Genomic DNA, 5,306 nt, shown 5'->3' on the forward strand with positions numbered 1-5,306 from the left:
ACCAAATACAGTTTACCATTTCAAATGCTTACTGAATCACAACATTATCTTAAACATAGGGCCAATGTCCCTGAAGCTACTATAGACATGGATACAAAATTAAGTATTTCCTGACTGTATGAAATCATCTCACTAAGGTCATCCTAGGGACCTGTTAACCAAATATTAAAGCTGTCTGACCAGCGGTTTTGAAAAAAACAAGCGACCCAATAGTCGACAGAGCTCTGCTGTGTTATGTAGAGAGCAACTTTTTGTGACATATGTATTGATGAAGATGGTTGAGATCTTTGATAGCTCATTTCAGGATGGCCTGACCTAAAATGGCAACATTAGCTGCAAATATACAAAATTGATGATTTCATCATAATTATGTATAAAAATGTATACAAAATATCAAAGCTATCACATGAGTAACTTTTGAGAAACAAATATTTTGACCAAAAATGGCAAAAATTGACCCAAAAATACAAAAATTGAAGATTTCATCAAATTTCACTATATCACACTAGGAGAACCCCCAGGAACCTGTATACCAAATATCAAAGGCATCAGACAAGTAGTTTTTGAGAAACATTTTTTGACCAAAAATGTCAAAAATTGCACCAAAAATACAAAATTGCAGATTTCATCATATATTCTATATCATATTTAGTTTATCTGTAGGAACCTGTATACCAATATCAAAACTGTCAGACGAGCGGTTTTGATGAAATAAATTTTTGACCAAAAATGACAAAAAATTCCTTAAAAATACAGATTTGCATATTTCATCACAATTTGAACAAATCCAAATTGGGTTATCCCTAGGGACCTGTATACCAAATATCAAGCTGTCAGACGAGCGGTTTTGATGAAATAAATTTTTGACCAAAAATGACAAAAAAATTCCTTAAAAATACAGATTTGCATATTTCATCACAATTTGAACAAATCCAATTGGGTTATCCCTAGGGACCTGTATACCAAATATCAAAGCTGTCATGACCAGCGGTTTTGATGAAATAAATTTTTGACCAAAAATGACAAAAAAATTCCTTAAAAATACAGATTTTCATATTTCATCACAATTTGAACAAATCCAATTTGGGTTATCCCTAGGGACCTGTATACCAAATATCAAAGCTGTCTGACCAGCGGTTCATGAAGAAGAAGATTTTTTACCAAAAACGCCTTTTTTGCACTAATTTGTATATTTTCAACAATATCAAAAAATCAAAAAAAGCGCAATTATTTCAGGTCAGCCCAAAGTACTTACATGCTAATTTTTTATGTAATCTGCTCAGTGGTTATTGAGATTTTCAATTTTGACTGTTTGTACATTTTTTCACTTAATTTGCATATTTTTGGCAATGACAACTTCATTTGAACAAAATCTCATCTACATCCCATCATCCATGTACACACCAAATATCAAGATGAAATGTGCAGCGGTTTTGGAGTTTTTGATGTTGACGGACAGACATACAGACATACAGACATACAGACATACAGACATTTCCCTAGCCTATAAGAATAGCTTCCATTGCCATATATACATATGGCTATGGGAGCTAAAAATGGCTGCTCAAGCCCAATAAACCAATTTTGGAATTTCTAGACTTTGTCATAAAACCAATCACGAAAATTACGACTTACATGCATGGATGTCAGGGACACAAAAACTTCATTAACTAGTAAGAACCAATAAAATACAAACAAACTCTATTCTGGTAACATTAGACTTGTATCCATGTAGAAAAACATGCCAAAAATGAAGCCATAAATGCAGCGATCATAGCGTTGGACTCTGAAACAGTACCAGTCAGCTGATATGATACAAAAACCCAATAACAACGTACATGAAAGCCTTACTGCCGATTATTCTGAAACGCAAAATATTTTAATTCAACTGAGAAAATTACAAACATATCTATGGATGCAGCATGGGCTCACCAGAAATAGCTGATATCACATACCATGAAACGGAGAAAGTTATATTAAATCCTAATCCGGTCAAATAATTGTATGGAAACGTTTAAAAGCCGACATTTTCATGATTTACTCAGGAACAGAACATAAACCTATAACATTCAGAAATTTGTCGAGTGCAACACCATGTACCCTACGTTCAACTTTGGAATTCATAATTGAACATTCCATCGACAAAATCTCATACCCTGACCTTGTGGTCTTCAAATGCCTGAGACACAATTGAGAGAGATTGCTCGACTGCAAAACCCACACCAAACTATCTGATGATATTATCTGCCACCAACCTTCAAATGATTCATTAAAGAAAGGTGAATTACTCAGATATGTTCACACATGCAACAACAATATGGACTTCATAAAAAAGGTCAATTTCTCAACGCAAAAACTTCAACAACGAGATTAGAAGAAGACATTCAATATTGTGCACCATTATCAAGATTTATAGTTTTGTGTATCACATGGTTTATCCGATACTTTCCCTCCTTTGAAATGCGCAGTCCTTTTTTTGTTTTCAAAAGAAAAACTTGCTCGCTGTGGGACCGCAATGCTGAATAATGGAATACATTATCAGTAATAATGTATGGATATGACGTCACAAAATTCACTGGTATTGCCAAAGCTATAATATAATGAACTATATATCAATATTGAAAGTTATCTCTTGAGTGACATCACGATGCTTTAACAAAGATGAAAATACTGCAATTATACGGTGTTGCTCAAATTTGATCAGAATTGGTATATACCAGTATGGTACCAAAGATCAACAATAAATGTCGTTTCTATCTGTTCAGTGCAGGAAAAATTCTACGTTGATGTTATGACAATCTGCACAGTACAACAAGAAAAACAACAAGAAATATTTAAACCATAAAAACAAGAATGACAAAAGTAAATAAGGTCTGAAACTTTAGGTACTGGAGGTCAACTTTGGCAACATGCACAGCAGAAACAGCTAGCGCCCCTCGTAGTTTGAGCATAGACAGTCTTCCCCCCCCCTCTACTGTCTATGGTTTGAGCAGGTCTGTTAATCACTGCTCCGCCATGTTTATTGTTGTTTGTACGACTAGTTTGAAAGTCATAGACTATCTTAACGGTGAAATTCATATTGCCCATTCAATATTTTACGCTCAAAGTCACCTGTCACATCCATTTGGAAGCAAAAACGTTTACAGACTGTTTTTATAGTGATAACTAGCTCCATGTCTCTAGTTATGAAGAAACTTCGTAAATGGAAATCGACATCAACATTGAGCGGTGATCGTGAACCGTTAAATAAATGTCGGCAAAATATAAAACATCAAGTAGCTGAATTTTTGGGAGAGAGAGAGAGAGAGAGGGGGGAGGGAGGAGGGAGGGGAGGGTTTATGCAGTCGCGAACTGATCATGGTCTTTAGGATGGATAAATGCAGGGTCTGGTTTACACATTTGCGCTGCACAGACATCGAAAATGTACAGAATCTGATACTTTCCCGAAATTTGACTTATTTTATAACAAGAGTAGAACAAAACCAATAATGTTGAAGTAAGGCTACTCTTCTGATGTTTGACTTGCAAGTTTGCTAAAGTTAAATTATACTTACAGAAAATGGTCGCTGTAGTCTTCTGTTCAAAAAATATACGTTCTTCAACATCACGTTTCTTATGATCGGTGATGTCACATTTTATTATTTTTTATAAATATAATGCACAGATTTCAAACCGTAATTGTTTTTTTTTGATCGAATTGAAGACTTTTTAGTAGTTCTGTGATGAAACTATTGGACCGGCAGAGGATCTTGGCAATAGCACGACGTCTACGCTATCGTTTAGCTGCAATACATGACGGGATGCTCGCATCTAAAAAACAGTACACTTTTTTGGGCTCTTTCTGCACTGATAATATGCAATCTAACGTAGTTATATCAGATATAATCAGATATTACATAACGCTTAGTCAACAACTTCAGATACCAATAGCTTGGCCGGTACTACTTTATGCCAAGGTATTGTACAGTGAAGCGGCACAAACTTATCTCGTGTAAACCTTGACAACAGTATTATCATTTCAGGACATCGGAATTTGTTCCTACTTTTATTAATTTGAACTAACATATGGCTTGTAGTATATTTATAGGTCCTAATCTGTGAAAATTAGGGTACAATGTTCAAAGAAGTTCAAGGCGAACGATTATCTGTATGAGTGAAGTGTGTAAGGCAGAGATGTCTTCCCTGTACACCCACTTAATCGCTATCTCTAATCACATATTGCAAACAGCTTACCAGATGGCAAATAACTTTAATTAGGAGCTCCATACCCCTTCAAACCCCTATTTCAAGGGGTGAATGTGCATTGAATATGCACTGTTTTTTAGATGGAAACGTCCCCTAATGAACGCAGCCAGAGCCCTGGGTAAGCCGAATTCGGAAGGTACCGTAAGAATGTCAGTTGCAGCGGCGTCGTGGATAGACTGTACCTTTGTCATTTCTGTTGAAGTACACCTGTTATTGCTACAAGCATTGCGGGCTTCATGAAACGTTGTTTCTCTGTACCAGTACATGTATACTGGTCTCGCCGTTATATTCAGTGACGTATAATCTGTTGTTTGCATGTCAACACATTGGCCTGTGTACAAACTCTGTGCACACTAATCGTGACCGTAATTTACACAGACATAAACATTCGATCCCGTCTGTGAATCGCAAAGGTGAACGGGATTAACTTGATCCCGGGTATCAAGTCCCTGGCCTTTAATGGAGATGCAAAATTCACAAATTTTGACTGCTGCTGAAGCCATATCCTTTCACGATACCGCCAAGTGAGTGTAATCCGTCCCATCCAAACATAACATGGTCTCGTACCTCCGAGACTCCATTCTGAAAACATGTCAAAAATCTCACTGGCGAAAAATTTATTTTCACACCTTATTGAAAGAAAATTTCTTTACTGCAAGCTCTTGTTTGAGAAGTAACGTATGTGTGTAGTCCCAAAACAACTACATGTACTGTTCACGTCATTTTTCGAGCTGCATTTTTCAGGTCATGTGGTTGTCATTGTAACGGATATTAATATCTACATTTTACACTAAAAGCGTCGAATCCTGCTACGCAAGTGCGAGTGTTCGATCTTGTTGTGACACTCGGAGGAGGTGTTTTGGCGCAGAGTAGGGGCGCAGTTTTGGGCGGCGCAATATACCGGCGCAAAAAGGGGGCGCACTTTGAAATGCGCCGCGCAGTTTGCCGGCGCACTTTGGTGATTCAGACCGCTTACATACCTGAAATACTGAGATGGTAGCTTTGGCGGTATGGAGCCTTGTGTGTGACGGACATACATCCAACACATACATACCCACATA

This window comes from Ptychodera flava, chromosome 17 (assembly GCF_041260155.1).
Source record: "Ptychodera flava strain L36383 chromosome 17, AS_Pfla_20210202, whole genome shotgun sequence".
Taxonomy (NCBI): Eukaryota; Metazoa; Hemichordata; class Enteropneusta; family Ptychoderidae; genus Ptychodera; species Ptychodera flava.